The sequence below is a fragment of the Ambystoma mexicanum genome, chromosome 5p, assembly GCF_040938575.1.
Source record: "Ambystoma mexicanum isolate Mex_15411 chromosome 5p, UKY_AmexF1_1, whole genome shotgun sequence".
Classification (NCBI taxonomy): Eukaryota; Metazoa; Chordata; class Amphibia; order Caudata; family Ambystomatidae; genus Ambystoma; species Ambystoma mexicanum.
In genome coordinates this window covers 464,083,252-464,102,839 of record NC_090930.1, presented here as the reverse complement: position 1 = coordinate 464,102,839, position 19,588 = coordinate 464,083,252, and positions in this window count along the sequence as shown.

Below are 19,588 nucleotides of genomic sequence, written 5' to 3'. Positions count from 1 at the left end.
ATGCTGCTTTTTATGTTCTTAGTTTGTCTGATTGTGGCCAATAAGGGTTCCAAGTGTAGGGCATATAACATTGGAGAAAGAGGACACCCCTGTTTAGTGCCCCAATGAAGGGAAATTAAGGGAGATAACTGGCCATGTATTGATAGCCTAGCTGAGGGATTCTGATCATTTGGCCTGATCCATTTTATAGAATTTGTTCTGAATCCCATTTTCACTAGTGTCCGGAAAAGAAAGGACCATTCTACACAGTCAAATGCCTTCTCCGCATCTATAGAAACAAGCACTGCGGGGATCATTTTATTCTCTATCTTCTCGAAACTATGACATACTCTGCGTATGTCGTCATGTGTTTGTCTTGATTTGATAAAGCCGGATTGATCTGTGTGTATTAATGATGGTAAAATGTCTAATATTCGATTCGCTAGTACCATGGTGAAGATTTTTGCATCTAGGTTGATAAGTGCAATAGGGCACTAGGACCCGCAGACTGTTGTGTCTTTACCGGGTTTTGGAAACATAATTATTTTTGCTTCTTCCATGGTGGGTGATATTTGTCCCTTATGTAGGAACCAATTGAACAACTTAGTTAGAACGGGGCTAAGATATTTGCATATATTTTGTCAAATTTAGCAGGAAAGCCGTCTGGACCGGGTGATTTATTGAGTCGTAGTTCTCGGAAGACCCGTTGTACCTCATCCGTCGTGATATTTTTGTCTAGGATTTGAGCCTCTGCCATCGTAAGTTTGGGGAGTATGACCGATTCCAGATATGTTATTTGGATGAAAGGGTCCAGCAGTTTGGATTTATATAGATTAGAGTAGAATCTGTGAAATTGTTCAAGGACACCGGTAGTTTCAGTGATCGTCTCCTCAGAGGATAGTTTGATTTTTTGTATAATCCGGGAGGCGGTCCTTTGGCAAAGTTTAGATGCCAGAAGGCGATTCTTTTTGTTAGCTTTTATGTAATACCAATGTTTAAGTAATAAGAGTGCTTTTTCTGCTTTGTCTGTGAAGTGAAGTTTTTAGCCTACCATGCGCTACGAGGAATGATTTTTGCAAGCTGGGGCCCGTATCTGGTTCCATCTTTTCCATAATGTGTGATAGTTCTGCTTCTAGTTCCAATTCGCAGGCCATTAACTGTTTGTGTCTTTTAGCATCTGCAGCTATAAGAACTACCCTTGTAGTGGCTTTGAATTCATCCCAGATAATATTGAGTGACATCTCCCCAGGCGGATTTAGGTCAAAGTATTCAGTAATACGTGTGGTAACTTCATCTTTAATGACTTGGTCTTGAAGCAGGTTCTGCAGCAATTTCCAGGACCAAAGCTGTGGACGGGCAGCTATAATATCTAGTGGTAATGTAATTGGGGCATGATCCAAGAGAGTGATTGGCTGTGTGTTAAATTGATATAATGCGCAAGCTTGATCTATGTGGGACAATGGCCTATGTACTTGCGAATAAAAGTAATAACCTTTCTTCTCCCCCTTCAGCGCGAGCCAAATGTCAATTACGGATAGATCTGCAAATTTAAGTTGCAGCCCATTCGAGGGGGAAGATGAAACCCATTGGGTCGTCCTGCTCAGGTCTCTTGTTGGGTGCCATGTCAGATTAAAGTCCATCAATAACAATAAGTCTCCATCCCTAAAAAGCTCCAGCAAGCTCATCACATGTTTCCGGCAAAACATCTTGACCGGAGTTAGGGGCAAATATGCTGAGAACCGCGAAAGCATATCTGCCCTCTCTGTGTGTTTTAGTGCAAACGATCTGAAGGCCACAACCTTCTTTGACTGCTATCAATACACCTCCGGTTTTGTTTTATGTCTGCATGTATCATTGTTGGGTAGTGTTGTGGGCGAAGTTTGTTTCTGTCTCTTTTACAGATATGGGTTTCTTGAAGCACCACCAAATCCAGTTGATGCCGCCTCAAGAGGGACAACACCTTCCTACGTTTTTGTGGCATATTAAGCCCCTGACATTCCATCTCAAACACTTGAATTTTGAATATATATGATATATTGCAAAGGAATGGAAGATATGGACACTGCAAAAATTATACATTAATTGACATTGTACCTTTGCTCTACGGGTGAGATTCTCCCCAAACAAAATACCCCCCCAATGCCTAATAGCCCCTCAACATAACTGCCATCAGGTATGCACTTCCCCCAACTCCATGTAACACCCCCCATCCCATAAGATCACAGGTGTGAATCACAGTTCCTAACATATTCCGGGGAAAACTCACCCGGCTGTGGTCCACCTTGAAACCCAGGAAAAAGTGCAGAAGTCCTAGCTCCCACATCTGTTTTGAGAAACAGATGGATTGCAAAACAGGGGAAGATTACCCTCCATCTTACTGCGTACTGGTGATCCTAGGATCCATGATAGCTCCATCCGGATAAAGGACCCTATAGAGTCTTGCCAAACGTGGCCCTTACAATGGTGGTTTAAGGGCTGGACCTCTCAGTCGCGATCGCCAATCCTCACGTTGCTGATCCTGCTGATTCTTTTCAGGGTGAGTGCTGATTTGCTATTGCCCAGGTTTAGGTCTTGTTCCTTTTGATGCAGCGTTTGGATGGGATATTTCTAAAGCCACACTAGTGGAGTCTTTTTCTATTTGCAACCTGGTCAATCCTGCCTCTTTGGTCGTAATTCAATGCTGCCTGCCATCAAGGGTATATGATAATCCAAAAGAGAAAGTCCATCTATTTCTTATGCCCCGAGTTTGAAGGGCTCGCACCATCTCCTGTAGCTCTTGACATTTTTGAAGAGTGATCCTGTAAAGATCTTGATATAATTGAATTTCAGAACCATCACATGAGATCGTCGCACAGGCTCTCACCTCCTTGAGAATAAGTACTTTTGCGGGATATAGCGCACAAGCTGCCAACACATCCTGGGGGTGGGAGCCTTGTTCAGTTCTTTTCGGTCCGACCCTGTAAACCCTATCAAGAGGAATGTCAATGGGTACCTCTCCTGCTAATAGGTTACTGAATATCTGGACCGTGGCATCTTTCAATTCTGAGTCCAGGATTGTTTCTGGCAGGTTCCTAATCCAAATGTTGGATCGTCGCGATTTGTTTCCTAGGTCCTCATATTGAAGTTGTAGATTCTGTGTTCTTCTGGAAAGGTCTTCTAGTGCCACATCTGTTTGTTTGCAGTCAGCGTCCAGGGTTTTAATAGCTTGTTTATTTAGATCCAGGCGTTCAGCCAGGCATGTTATTTCTTTGCTAACCTTAGCAAGAGAGTTGCTGATATCAGCCATGAATGCTGTAAATTGTGATTGAAAGCTTAAGGTGAAGCGATCTTGGAATTATTTTTACAAAATCTTCTTTAGAAGCTGCCATGTCTGGAGGCGTGCATTGCTTCAATGGAGAGGAGGGGTGTTTTGATGTAGTGGTGGGCCCAGGGAGGGTTTTGTTACTCGCCCAACGTGTATCCAATGATTTTTGTGTCTGTTGCTAAGATAAGGGTTGCCCAGTTTGATTTTGTTTGTTTCCACCCCCGACATATATCAGCCGGTGTCCTAAGTTCATAGAGGTTCATACTAATGTTGGAATTATAGGTGTACTGTTAACTTGCACGCAGGGGTGTTTTGTCTCGACACTCTATGTGCTGATAAACACGAGTCCCAATGAATCACCCAAAAGGTCTTGATTGCTGCTGTGTCGCGCCCCTCTCAAAAAATTGGTACTGTCAGTTATGACATAGAATGTGGCAGAGTATAGCACCTTGTTGAGAAGAGTATGGGTTTGTTATATATGCGGGCCATGCATGAGAAAATGTGGGTACCTCCTGAAGGTAGAATCCCAGTGGGGCTGTTGTGACTGGGTGGTGCATGGAATGCGCATGCCTGCACAAACAATAAGTCTCATAAGCTGATCAACAAGCTCAACAGATGACAGCTGGTGGCTCCCAGACTCACCTTGAATAGTAGTTGCAGGCACCAATATACGCTTCACGTGGTTAGCTTCAGGCAACCTTTTTGATCCTTATGGGTCCTAGTGGCAAAGGTTTCACTCTTTATAAATGTTCATGCCAGGAATAGAAAGTCTTTGCAGTGCTCCGTGTCATCCGTATGTCATAGAGTCTATTTGCAGGAGTAGTAGCTGTTGCAACGTGTGGATGTCCCTCGTCGTCTATGGTGCACTGCTCTTCTATGAGCATGAGGAGCAGTGTGCTACTCGTGCTGCGTGGGTCCTATGGGCTCATGAGGGTCAGTGTGAATAACAAGTCATCCGGGCCATGCCGAGGCGCCACGGCTGATCGGTCCATTAGTGTGCTTGCTGCTTCCTGGGCTCACATGAGTTGTCAGTCTTCCATGCCGCAATGTTAACTTAGCCGGCTGAAATCCGCTACTGCATATATTGTCGGCTTGATGTGTAAGAGATATCAAACAACCCTTATAGTAGCATCCCAAATGCTGAAGGTTATAGTGTTTTTTTCCAGATGGAGGTTTTCAGTAGGAAGAGGGAGAGTGCTCTGGCACGTCTTCCTTACATGGTGGCCATTTTGGAATCCTTTCCCTTTATATGTCTTAACCATATAAACTCACTTGTCAAATATAAAAATATCCCATCCAGAAACCCAAGGCAAAGACAAAAAAGGAACCTAGTACAGTGAGACTGCCTATAAAACAACTTCAGTATAGCCTTATTGGCAGTCCAGGATGACCTACTAGAGGCCGCAGACAGAGGAAGCCACACAATACTGCTGATGCTCGATCTGTCGGCAGCATTCGACAGAATCAACCACAAAATTATACTCCAACGGATTGGAAGTATAGGCAGAGTAGGTAAAGTTGTGGTGGATTGGTTCGATTCCTTCCTACAAGACAGAACTCAACAGGTGGCCCTGGGAGCCTTCCTCTCAGAGTTAATACAACTGAGATGTGGAGTCCCCCAAGGCTCAGCGCTTTCACCTCTGATTTTTTATCTATATATTCGACCACTGTTTGACATCCTGAGGAAACACGGTCTACGTTTCCACTCTTATGCCGACGACACGCAGATCTATGTGGAGACAGATGATCTGCCGGAGGCATTCGAAAGGATAGACCGGTGTATGCAGGATATTAAACAATGGATGGCTTGCAACCAGTTACAGCTTAATGCAGCCAAAACGGAGGTAATCCTATTTAGATCAGAGAACAAAAATAGAGAGGAAGGAACCCACATAACTCCACAGATCTTAGGCGAAAACATCCCGTTCTCTAGGAAAGTAAAAAATCTTGGTTGCATCTGGCAAGAAAATTTGGCCAGCGAAGCACAAGTTGGGGCAAAAATAAAAGCAGTCTACTACGCCCTGCGCCTGCTTAGGAATGTACTTCCTTTTTTAACTCCCCAAGATCAGCCAGTGGTGGTGGGAGCCTTGGTAAATGCCCATCTTGATTATTGTAATAGACTTATGACAGGGATTCCTATGAAACAAATGTCAAGACCACAAAAGGCCCAGAATGCAGCAGTAAGGTTAACTGCCCACCTGGGTAAAAGAGATCACATTTCTGCTTCTCGGAAAGCATTCCACTGGCTGATGGTGGAGGACCGTATTAAATTCAAGGTGGCGTGTTTAGTTTATAAATGCTACAATAAACTCGCACCCAGATACCTGAACACGAGAATCCACCAATATTATCTTACCAGAGACCTCCGTTCAGGAGATAAACTCCTGCTATGTGTCCTCCGGACAAAATACACCTCTAAAGGAGACAGGAGGTTCTCTGTGTTCGGCCCCAAGTTGTGGAATCAGCTGCCTTTGGGCATTCGCTCATGCACTACACTGGCAACCTTTAGAAAATAATTAAAAACATTCCTATTCAAATGAACTTAAGTATCTATGGTGAACCTACATCCCACAGCTAAATATATAAGCTATAGTTAACATCTGCGCCCGAATGCAATTGCTTGCTTGGTGCACGTAAGAAATTAATCAAAATCAAAATCAAATCAAAATCAGTATATTGTGAGGAGAAATAAACCATGAAACATCATTATAAAAAATCATCTTGTCAAAATTAAATTTAATAACACAAAAATACCAGCGTATGTACTTTAACACATACAACTGCACATATATTGAACACAACTTGATAAAGCTGATGTGAGCAACCTACTGCAATGGTTAACAAATTACCACAATTTTTTTTCTTATTTTCATATAGTAATCTACAAAAAAGAAATTCAGACAATATACTCATAGAAGGAGGTGATGATTGGGGCGCCGTCCTGACATCCAAAAGATGCCGCCAATACCGCAGTTCCTTCACCTTGACTGCAAATAGAGTGGCATACACTACTGTGTAATGTCTGTTTAGAGCTGCTCACTCCACATGCGGACAAAGTTGCTGGTGTAAATGACATCCCCTGGCTGTAGCTGAAATTGGGGTGAGTTTGCAAAGTCTGGTACAGCGCTGCTGTTTCAATCAAATGTCGAGAAAGACATTTAATTGATTTTGTCAATGCAGTTAAATATAATTTGAACTCATCTCCTAGAATTGACGCAGCCCCATGAGCATCGGAAGTACTCAGGACATGTGACAGCGGCATGTGCATATGTCTTCCCATCACTACCTCATGCGGGGAGAGGTGATGATCCTTGCATGGCTGAGTTCTTAAACTGAAGAGGGCCAAAGGCAAACAATGGACCCAATTCTTCTTAGGAGTAACGCATAATTGCGATAACTTAGATTTCAAATGCCGTTCATTCACTCATCAAGTCCGTTGGCCTGGTGGTGGTAAATGGAGCACATCTTGTGTTGAATTCCCAAAAGAGCTTCAATTTCCTTAAACAGCTCATTAAAGGAGTTGGTGCTGTTATCACTTTTAAGAGTCTTGCACACTCCCCATTGGGGAAACACTTCTCTCACCCAAAATGTGGCTCCTGACTTGGCATCAGGATGTACACAGGGACCAGCCACAATCCAACAGGCGAAGGGGCACATGACAACTATGAGATAACGAAAAGGTGTTGCACCGTACTCCAATGTTGGCAAAATTGATATGGAGGCCTCGAAACAGATCACTTGGGCGGATCAATGTATGCCGAGTGTTATATGTCTGGTAAATCGTACAATTTGATGTAAACATATTTAACAGTTCCTGTATGTTGGGCACGTACCAACCCTCCTTTATATTGTCACCAATATGCTATTTGGACAAATGGGAGGGGTACTGCAACTGATTGAACACAACTAAAGCCAATTCCTGAGCATTACAACTTTCCCTGTACTAACCTGTCTCCAAACTAGGTCTGTAGGAGACTGTGCACTCCCCCTCCAATGCCACAATAACTTCTGACTCTGCGGTGCCTGGCCTGCAATTCTATAAATTCAGTAATGGGTAATGCAGTATATGGAACCTGTAATTACAACAGCATGTTGACAAGCACTGAGTGTTCAGGGATATCTGGCACAGGTAAATATACAGCCAATTTTGTGGCCGCTTGTTACACCATCCACTGGTCACCTTACGCACACGAATACCTGTGCAGTCACTAAGCCCTCCATCTCAGGTTCTGTTCTACCTTCCCCTTCTGACCTCATGTCCTCACTCCCTCAAGCAGCACGGCAGCGGCGCACATGAGGTCATCTAACGTGCTATGGTCATATTCACCTATTGCAACGTTGGCAGCTGCCCTGGCGTCTTGGAGACAGTTGACGGAGATGCCGGCTTTTTCCTTTGCTTCGTCACGCCCTCAGGAAGACCCAGCAACGTTTTGAAAACTTGGGTCATGTGACAAGGAAACGTGCTACATCATCGGTCACGTGATGGGTCATGTGACATTCTTAGGCCCCTTTAAAACCGGAGAGGGAACACTCATTCAGTGCTTCACAGCTGACCCAATCAGGCACTGTTCGGCGTCTTCCTGTCTCCACATCTTGAACCTGGACTACGGACTGTTCTTCTTGGATTCCTCTGTCAAGCCCTTGGATACTGTTTTGCTCTGCTGTTTCAGGTCCTTTGAACTGTATTTTTGGATTCCTTTGGATTACCCCTTGGTTACGACGAACTTGGCTGGCTTTTGACCTTGGAACTCATAACGGACTGTTTTCGGATTTTCTCTTCTGTTACTTTTGGAGTACCCTTTCCATTCAGGTCTTGCAGTGCCTATTTCTACAACAATCCACGCCTACCCGCTGCCACTTGCTACACTCTGCAGCCACACGGAACACCTCCATTCTCATCTTTGTTCTTCCTGTCCCCAGACCCTTGGTAAGCCCCTTGATATGTGTTATATCGCTATTCAGTGTATTGTTTGCCATTGTACTGACCCATTGCTTGCTTTACAGCGGTCGAGGGGTCACCGGTGTTCCTGGTTCCTGGCGTTCTTCGGCACTCAAACAACCTGTGGCCTCAAGGATTGCTCAGGAAGTTATTTGTATCTTTCTGAGTGGAACTTGTGGACCGAGGCCCCATAATCTTCATGACCATCAAGTCATAACAGACTGTGAAGCCGACAGGTCATTCAGATTATGGAGGCGTCGGCTGGGGACCCCGTGGCCGCTCTACTGCAAGCAGTTACTACCTTGAGGGCCGATATGGCCGCAGCCACCACGGCGTTACACCACCGCCTTGACTCCCTTCAGAGTGCTCGCCATCCCCTACCTTCTGATTCCTAATTTGGGGACCCCACACCTCCAACTCCTGGTCCTTCTGCCACCTCTTCCACCCCTTCCATCATCACACCAGTAATTGCTCCCACTCCTTTTCCTTTAGCACCCCCTGAGTGATTCCAGGGAGACCCCAGGAAATTCCGTACATATTTGAATCAATGTAAACTACATTTCCTTTGTAGACCTTCAGCGTTCCCTGATGCACCTGCCAAAGCTGCGTTTTTGCTTTCCTATTTGTCTGGCGTCGCCGCCACATGGGCCAACCCATTACTTGAAAAGAATCATCCAGCCCTTTATGACTTTGACCTACTAGTGACTGATATTTCGAAGGTTTTTGACACTAGACACAAAGCTCAGTCGAGAGATTTGGAATTACTAGATCTCACTCAGGGGAAAAGCACCCTTATAGAGTACATGACACGATTCAAACAGTTAGCGGCAGAAACATCCTGGCCCGAAAACAAGAAGGCTGTAGTATTTTACAGAGGTCTAAATGGCTCCATTAAGGACACTTTGGCAGTGGTGCCGTCGCTTCCAACTCAGTACTCTGATCTGGTTGATCTAACACTCCAGTTAGATGCTCGACGCACCGAGCGCAAGGCAGAAGTCAGATTCTCAGGTACACAGTTGTCGGTCTCTCCTGATGTAGCCAGTGAACCCATGCAAGTAGGTGGAATACGTAGCCCTATAACTATGACGGAACGAGAAAGGCGGAGAACCGACAGCGCTTGCTTTTATTGTGGACTTAATGGACATTACGTCAAGACTTGTCCACGCCGCCCAAAGCAAAATAATCCGGGTTTTCCGACTGCTCGTCCCTGAATATGGGGGCCAGGATGAGTTCTCCACCTTCCCCCTCTTCTTCTCCTCCGGCATTTGGGCCTATTAGACCAGTCACAGTCCACGCCTTATTAAAGCCTACTCCTGACACAATGCACCCCGTTCAGACTATCATTGATTCTGGGGCTACTGGCTGCCTTAATCGACATACAAATGGCTTATGCCTTGAACCTTCCACTAGTTACCAAGGAGTTTCCTGAGCCTATACAGGCTGTGGACGGGACTTCCCTTGCTTCTGGGCCTATTCGACAACAGACTGCTCCCATGGAAGTAGTCATCCAGGAAACACATAGGGAAACACTTGCCTTTGACCTCATACCCAGCCCTCAGTTTGGTATCATTCTCGGCATCCCTTGGTTAAAAAAACACAATCCGCTAATCAATTGGGGTACTGGCCAGGTCTGTTTTGAATCCGAAGTCTGTCAACATTTTTGTCTTATCGAGAGAGAGGAGGTAATCGATACACCTGCTGCAGCATTGGGTGCAGTAGCACATCTGACCCTATCCGAGACTGATGAACATCACTCTTCCACTTCACATATGGTTGGTGCTGTCTTTTCCAACATACCTCCAGTTTATCACGTTTTTGTCAGTCTTCGACAAGGGCACCGCAGAGAGTTTACCTCCACACAGACCCTATGATTGCCCCATAGATCTGGTCCCTGACGCTCAGATCCCCAAGGGCCAACTCTAACTTTATCACCAGTAGAGGATAAAGCCTTGAAAGAATACTTGCAGGAGGCATTACGTTTAGGCCACATTCGGCCCTCCTCCTCGCCTGCTGAATGCCCTATTTTCTTGGTTCCAAAGAAAGAGGGGGATCTTTGCCCCTGTGTAGACTCCAGATGTTTGAACGCCATCACTATCAAAGATAGATACCCCATACCTCTCATCTCTCCACTCTTGGACAGACTAACACACGCCTCTATCTACACCAAATTAGATCTTCGGGGAGCATGCAATTTGATACGTGTCCGCAAAGGGGATGAGTGGAAGACGGCGTTTTGCACCCGACAGGGTTTATTTGAATACATAGTAATGCTCTTCGGTTTGTGCAACGCCCCTGCCACCTTCCAGTGGTTTATGAATGAGGTCTTTGGGGACATTCTGGACAATTATGTAGTGGTCTATTTGGATGACATTCTGATCTTTTCCTCCTCTTTAGACAAACACATCCTTCACGTCCAAGAAGTCCTATCCCGTTTGCGCAAGAATGCACTATTTGCCAAGCCTGAGTAGTGCCAGTTTCATACCAAAGAAGTAGAATTTCTGGGTTTCCACATTTCACCAGGTGGGTTGACTATGAATCAGTCTAAAGTACCAGCCGTTTTGGAATGGCCGGTCCCAGTAAACTTGAAGTCTTTACAGTCTTTCCTGGGCTTTGCCAATGTTTATAGGCGGTTCATCCCTGGTTTTTGTACTATAGTGGCACCATTAACTAAATTGACCAGTCCACATGCCCCATTTATCTGGACCTCTGAACATCAAGCTGCTTTCGAGTCCTAGAAATCTGCGTTTACCTCAGCTCCGGTCCTACAACACCTGGATCCGGAGTTGCCATTCGTTGTCGAGGCAGACACATCATCCTTTGCTTTGGGAGAGGTATTGTCACAACCTTGCCCAACCTCTGGATTAAAGACGCATTTCAGGTATGGAGACACCATTTGATGGGGGCCAAACACCAAGTCACAGTTTTCACTGATCATAGGAATTTGCAGGAACTTGCATCCCTCAAGTGCGTCAACAGTCGTCAGGCGCGTTGGCATTTATTCTTCGCAGCCTATGACTTTGTTGTGAAACACCGTTCTGGTCTGTCTCATGGTAAAGCAGACGCTCTATCCCGCTCCCCTGGAGGGGTGTCACTTCCGGTCTTCCCAGAAATGGTGCTTGACCACGGGCATGTAGTATGCTTATACACTCCTTCGCCTCCTCTGTTGTCAGCCATATGCACATGGGTTTCCCAACATCCACAACAGTTAGCAGAATGGGATCCCGTTTATCACTATGGTCTACCTTTTGTTCACAACAGGTTGTTCCTACCCTCTAGTGACACTCGAAACCTAGCTATGGAATGGTCTCATGATGCTGCCATCCATGGCCACCCAGGACAACAGCGTACTCTGGATCTACTTAAACGCTGGTGCTGGTAGCCTTTGATGCGGCGTGACATTGAGAATTATGTCAACACCTGCTCAGTGTGTGCCCAGTGTAAGTCTCACAGAGGCCACCCTTTCAGTGTTTTACAGCCCTTGCCGATTCCCCCCAGACCCTGGCATAACCTTACAATGGATTTTGCGACTGATCTCCCTCGTTCACAGGGTTATGATACAGTATGGGTTGCTACATTGGCAAATCTGTTTTTCAAATCCATTTTTTGTTTGTTTGGGCTCCCTACAGTCTTGGTTTCTGACAGAGGTTAACAATTTACGTCCCGTTTCTGGCGTGCGCTCACTAAATTATTGGGTATTGATGCACGATTTTCCTCTGCTTACCATCCAGAAACCGACGGCCAGACAGAAAGGGTAAATCAGGCCATGGAACAATATTTACGCTGTCTTTCACTACAACATCAGAAATCATGGGTACACCTGCTACATCTAGCTGAATTCGCCCATAACAACTCCTTGCACTCTTCTACTGGCTTTCTTTTCTCCGTTCTACTCCCTTTAAGGTCAACACCCCCGTACATTGCCCATTCCCGATTATGCATCCTCTTGTGCTCTTGCTGCCTTATCTTGTGTTCGCGACTTGGCCATGGTTCATGCCCAGACTCTTGCCCATCTGCAGGAAGCTCAGTTGGCCATGAAAACTTCAGCCGATAAGAAACAGGTTGCTGCGCCTGTTTACCATGTGGGGGACCGAGTTTGGCTGTCGTCCCGTTATCTACATTTGCCTGGCTGTCGCAAATTGCTTCCCAAGTTTGTTGGTCCTTTTCGGGTGTCTGGCGTCTTGAATCCTGTGGCTTATCGCCTATCCCTTCCTTTGACCTGGAAGGTCCATCCAGTTTTTCATACTTCCCTCCTGAAACCATGCCCTGGTCCTACGCGCCTGGTCTCTCGGCATGCCCCCGTGCCGCTGGGTGACCCTGATGTTTATGAGGTTGGGGGTATTCTGGGCTCTCGTCTTTTCAGGGGGAAGCTCCAGTATCTCGTGGATTGGTTGGGTTACGGTCCTGAGGAGCGCTCTTGGGTTCCTGCCCGGGATGTGCATGCCCCTCGTTTAGTGGCCCAGTTTCATCGGGATTTCCCTGCTTGCCCACGGGTTGTGGGCCTTTGGGGGGGGCTCTGTTACACCATCCACTAGTCACCTTACGCACACGAATACCTGTGCAGTCACTAAGCCCTCCATCTCAGGTCCTGTTCTGCCTTCCCCTTCTGACCTCATGTCCTCACTCCCTCAAGCAGCACGGCAGCGGCGCACATGAGGGCATCTAACGCGCTATGGTCATATTCACCAATTGCAACGTTGGCAGCTGCCTTGGCGTCTTGGAGACAGTCGACGGAGACGCTGGCTTTTTCCTTTGCTTCGTCACGCCCTCAGGAAGACCTGTCAGAGTTTTGAAAACTTGGGTCGTGTGACAAGGAAACATGCTACATCATCGGTCACGTGATGGGTCATGTGGCACTCCTAGGCCCCTTTAAAACCGGAGAGGGAACGCTCATACAGTGCTTCACAGCTGACCCAATCAGGCACTGTTCGGCGTCTTCCTGTCTCCACATCTTGAACCTGGACTACGGACTGTTCTTCTTGGATTCCTCTGTCAAGCCCTTGGATACTGTTTTGCTCTGCTGTTTCAGTTCCTTTGAACTGTATTTTTGGATTCCTTTGGATCACCCCCTGGTTACGACGAACTTTGCTGGCTTTTGACCTTGGAACTCTTAACGGACTGTTTTCGGATTAACTCTTCTGTTACCTTTTGGAGTACCCTTTCCATTCAGGTCTTGCAGTGCCTATTTCTACAACAATCCACGCCTACCCGCTGCCACTTGCTACACTCTGCAGCCACACGGAACACCTCCATTCTCATCTTTGTTCTTCCTGTCCCAAGACCCTTGGTAAGCCCTTGATATTTGTTATATCGCTATTCAGTGTATTGTTTGCCATTGTACTGACCCATTGCTTGCTTTACAGCGGTCGAGGGGTCACCGGTGTTCCTGGTTCCTGCGTTCTTCGGCACTCAAACAACCTGTGGCCTCAAGGATTGCTCAGGAAGTTATTTGTATCTTTCTGAGTGGAACTTGTGGACAGATGCCCCATAATCTTCACGACCATCAAGTCATAACACCGCTCCTGCTGCTTCGTTACGGAGGGAAACAAAGTCCCTGCTATTAGTATGTACAGCAGGATGTGGGCTGGGATGTCTGTTCCCAATACACATCCTGGTTGCCAGAGAGTCTGGAGTGTCCTGAATGCCTGGGACCACTGTGGTCTGTGATTGGTCCACATATGGAGTGAGTGTTTGTGAGAAGGTCTCCCATTGGGTCCTCTCCGTTTTGGCGCAAAGGGAACCTTGGATAAGAGGAGACTGAAAACACCACTACCATGTCGATCTCCTGAGTTCACACGAACAAAGGATAAGGAGCCATGTATCCTGCAACAAGAAGGCGAGTCAATGAACCACTGGTGACCCGCTGGAAGGTTTGGCACCCTGACCCCGCTGTTGTCCCGTGGGACCCCTCTGCATCTAATCGTCCTAGAAGGTCTGTGAAGATGCTTTGACCCATTGGAATAGTGGGATGAACTATTCTCGGCAGCCTCAACAAACTCTGCAAGTAAGCCTCTTCGGAAGTGTCCCTGGGCCAACCTGTGGGCTGACGAGCTTACACAGGACGTTTGATCTGTTACCGCCGCTGTTTTGATGCCTGAAGTATTTGACCACAATGACCATCCTGAACTAAAAGATTTGTTAGTAGAAAGTGGTCCTGGCAGGGAAGAGTTCAGTAAAGGCCAACGTGAGTGCTCATCTCTGGAAGGCCTAAGGAGACAGGCCTGCTCCCAGCTTGAGGGTGAACCTCCTGAGAAGCATCGGATTTATTGGGAAGGTGGGCTCCTGTATAGTGAGCTTACAGAGTCTACAGAAGGAGACCAAAGGAGGTTGGTGGTCCCCCTTGCTGTACGACCCTTCCTCCTGCAGCTGGAGCATGAAGTGCCCCTTGCTGGTCACCTTGGAATTAAGAGGACCAAGCAAAGGTTATCCATGCACTTCTACTGGCCCAAGATGGGGGTGCAAGTAGAAAGCCACTGCAGGAGTTGTGCCTCCTGCCAGTTATCTGGTAAGAGTGGCTCAACAATCCAAGCTCCATTGTTACCACTCCCAGTTGTGGGGGTACCATTTGAGAGGGTAGGGATCGACATTGTTGGTCCCCTTGACCCCCAAACATCCTCAAGCAATAGGTTTATCCTGGTGCTGGTTGACCATGCCACCAGGTATCCTGAGGCCATCCCATTTAAAACTGTGACTGCCAAGTCAGTTGCAAAAGCTTTACTTGGCATCTTTACTAGGGTTGGCTTCCCTAAAGAAGTTGTGGGTGACAGAGGCAGCAACTTTATGTCAAAGTATATGAAGGCTATGTGGAAGGAATGTGGGGTCACCTATAAGTTTTCTTCCGCATACCACCCTCAGACCAATGGTCTGGTAGAAAGGTTTAACAGGACCTTGAAAAGTATGATTGGGGCTCTGGAAGAACCTCAAAGAAGAAAATGGGATCTTCTTTTACCATGCTTACTGTTTGCCTACAGAGAGGTACCACAAAAGGGTGTTGGCTTCAACCCCTTTGAACTTCTGTTTGGTCACCCTGTAAGGGGACCCTTAGCCATAGTCAAGGAGGGATGGGAGATGCCCACTCCCCCCATTACTAACAACGTAGTAGACTATGTGCTAGGGCTCAGAAAGAAGATGGTACTCCTGATGGGTCTGGCTAGTGACAAGTTGAAGGCAGGACAAGCTTTGGTGAAAGACTGTCAACTTATAAGGGAATAGGGGTCTCAATCCCCTCTTCCGAACCACAGAAGCCAAATAGATTGACCCCTCCCACTGTGGTTGGCACGGGCGCCTGAAAACTGATATCACAGGAAGCCATGTGGCAGCCAATGGGGGGAAGATGGAGTTAGGGAAAAGGGGATGGAGTGACAAAGGAAAGGAGGGGAACATTCACAAGCAAATACATACAATACAGCGATATTTCTGAACCTGTACCTCTATTTCCTGAACACCTAACCTGACCTCCTATACCTGTAATGACCTTGCTACATACGAACTATAGGAGCTCTCTAAACCCCACTTTGCACCTCACTAATGAGCAGCTGTTGTAGCGCGCGATAGGAGAACTACACACTTCCCAACGCCTCATGGGAAATGTAGTTTATCGTCGCTTGCAAAGCAAGAAGCGCCGACCTGTGCCTTTCCTCAGATTCCTGACAAAGACTGGTATGACCAGAAAGCTTCCCTCATCAACTTCACACCTGGTCAGAAAGTCCTGATCATGAATCCCATAAGGCCTCAGACTTTACAGGATAAATGGTCAGGCCCTTACATAGTGGTCGAGTCACTGGGTGAGGTCAACTATTTAGTGGACGTTGGACGGCCTGGACAGGCTCCAAAAGTGTTCCATGTGAATAGGCTGAAGACATTCATCCCAAGAGTTGAAATGCAGCACTGCTATTGGCTTCAGATGTTGAGAAAGAGGAGTCTGACCCCCTAACTGACCTTTTCCAAAGCAGTCCTTCAGATAGTTCCATTGAGGGTGTCCGAGTGGCCCCTCACCTGACTTCTGATTAACAGGCTGAGGTGAAAAGTTTGCATAGGCAATTTTTCCCCCCTTGTTTTCACAGTCCCCTGGTTTGACACCTTGATGCAAACATAACATAGACACAGGAGACAGTGTACCTACCAAAAGTAGATGATACCAGATGTCAGACAAAGTCAGGTCTTACATTAAGACAGAGGTCAACAAAATGTTGGATCTTGGGGTGATTGAACCCTCCAGTAGCCCTTGGTCCAGCCCTGTGGTTTTGGTTCCAAAAGCAGGTACTTCTGAATTGAGGTTTTGTGTGGATTACACGGCTCTGAATGCTGTCACCAAGACAGATAGATGCCCACCCCTTGCCTAAAACAGATGAGCTGGTGGATACCTTGGGTGCCTCCAAGTACCTCAGCACGTTTGACCTAACTGCAGGCTATTGGCAAATAGCCCTTGCAAAACATGCCAAGGAGAAGACAGCTTTCTCAACTCCAGAGGGTATTTACCAGTTCAGGGCAATGCCTTTTGGGTTGAAGAATGCACCTGCCACTTTCCAGAGGCTTTGAATCATGTGTTGAATAGGTTGGATGAATTCTGTCTTGCATATCTGGATGATGTAGCAGTTTGCAGTGCCACCTGGGAAGACCATGTGAAACACCTAGGGATTGTGTTACAGGCTCTTCAGAAGGCCCACTTGACCATAAAGGCCAGTAAGTTCCAGATTGGACAAGGATCAGTGGTCTACTTTGGACATGAAGTAGGTGGAGGGAGGATACAGCCTCTATCCAATAAAGTACAAGCAGTACAAGACTGGCCTACCCCGACTACACAGACCCAAGTGAGAGCCTTCTTAGGACTCACTGGTTACTACAGAAATTTCATGGAAGACTATGGCACCATAGCTGCCCCTCTGACTGCTCTCAGCACTCCAAAGAAACCCAAGAAGGTAACTTGGACTGAAGAGTGTGAGAAGGCCTTCAATGGCTTAAATGACTCCTTGTGCCAGGCCCCTGCGCTCAGGGACCCTGATTACCAAAGACCTTTTATTGTGCATACAGATGCCTCTGACACTGGTGTAGGAGCTGTACTATCACAAGTAGATGAGAAGGGTAAGGAACACCCAATTGGCTTCATTAGTCGCCAGTTTAAGGACAGAGAGCTCAGATGGTCCACAGTAGAGAAAGAATGTTTCTCTGTTGTGTGGGCCCTTAGGAAGCCGAGGTCCTACCTCTATGGGACCCACTTCACTCTGCAAACTGACCATAAGCCCTTAAAGTGGCTAATGAACATGAAGGGAGAGAATCCAAAGTTGCTTAGGTGGTCCATAAATCTGCAAGGCTTTGACTTCACTATTGGGCATAGGCCAGGTGTCCAACATAGCAATGCTGATGGGTTGTCCAGAATGTTTAACTGACCTGAACAAGAAACTCATCAAGGGGTGGATTAGTTCCCCCTGTCCTTAGTCTTGGGAGGGTGAGTGTTAGGAAAGATTTCATATTTCAATGTAATTTTCCCTCCATGTGTCAACCCCTAAACATTTTGCTGCTGTTTAAACACCCTGAACTAAAAACTTTGCCAGAGAAGCAAAGCCCTCAGCTGCACTCTTCTGGGCTTTCGCTCTCTTCTTATGGGGAAACTGACATGCCCTTAAGACAGTCAGTACTGGGAGACTTTGGCCCTCATTAGGACCCAGGCGTTAAGGGGTTTACGGCGCCGTAAACCGCGCCGACCCTTAACGCCTGATTCCAAGGTCCCTTTGCGGGATTGTGATTTTAACGCCTGCTTTTTGCAGGCGTTAAAACCCATGCCGCAAAGGGACCTTGGTGCTAATTACGCCACCATAATTTACGGTGGCGTAATTAGCGCCTTTCCCCATTCCCATTATGCCCTATGGGGCAAAAAGGGGAATGGGGAAGGGTAAAATGGGAAATGGGGATTTACCTCCCCACTCACCTTGGAATGGGGCGGTAAATCCGCCAACCACCATGGCGTAAACATAGTTTACGTGGTAAGGTGGTAAGGGTACGACCCAGGTGGTAACTTACCGCCTGGGTCGTAATGAGGGCCTTTGTTTCCCTTAGTCCTTTCCTCATGTTGCAACTTTTGTGCAAAATGTAACCAGTGTGCAATGTAACTTACATTACAGTACACTTGGGTCTCTAGTCATTCCAAAGGCCCTAGAAACGCTCGCTGGACTTTTTATGAACTGTGCAGATGTGTCATGGACAGGACTGGTGGCAGCTATCGTTTTCTTATATTTTTAACCCTTTCTTGCCATTTTAACCGTGCTTACCGCGTTGGGCACGAATAGGTGGCCTGGCTGCAAAATGGCCATGCCACGAGGTTCTTCGTCCTCTTCTTTGGCCATCTTGCCCCTTCACCTTCCCCAGGTCGAGTTGACCCGGGTCAGTCCTTATTTGGTCATGCACTTTCCCGCGAAACCCCATGCTTTTGCGTGCTTATGCATGCCTTGTGTGTGTGCCTCCAGGATGTGGGCTGGGATGTCTATTCCCAATACACATCCTGGGTGCCAGAGAGTCTAGAGTGTCCTGAATGCCTGGGACCACTGTGGTCCGTGATTGGTCCACGTATGGAGTGAGCGTTTATGAGCAGATCTCCCATTGGGTCCTCTCTGTTTTGGCACGAAGGGAACCTTGGATAAGAGGAGGCTGAAAACACCACTGCCATGTCGATCTCCTGAGTTCACACGAACAAAGGATAAGGAGCCAAGTATCCTGCAACAAGAAGCCGAGTCAAGGAACCGCTGGTGACCCGCTGGAAGGTTTGGAACCTTGAGCCCGCTGTTGTCCCGTGGTACCCCTCTGCATCTGATCATCCTAGAAGGTCTGCAAAGACGCTTCCACCCATTGGAATAGTGGATCAACTATTCTCGGCAGCCTCAACAAACCCTGCAAGTAAACCTCTTCGGAAGTGTCCCTGGGCCAACCAGTGGGCTGACCATCTTACACGGGACGTTTGCCTTGTTACTGCCGCTATTTGGAGGAGGCCCTCGAAACTTGGTATACTGCTTGCTCTGTGTCCATGGCACCCTCACACTGAATTTCGTACACTTGCCGTTCTCAGGTCTGAAGTGAGACGAGTGTGCCCGGACTGGAGTAAACGCAGTTACTGTGTTGCCCTGCTACGGCAACAACCTGTGCAAGTTCGCTGCATTTGTGACCCCCTTGACCCTGAAGCCTGCTGCAGTGGAATTGGGCTGATTCCTCCACCCAGAGCAGAGAAATCGCCACTGTGCCATTTGTGAATCCCCACTGTATCTCGGAAACTACACGGTGTCAAGACGTCCTGATTGTCGCATTCGAACCTGCCAGCTAAGTGGACTGCACTGGTGAAGTTTGGGTCTGCCTGCATCAGGGACCGGTGAGTAGTCCTTACC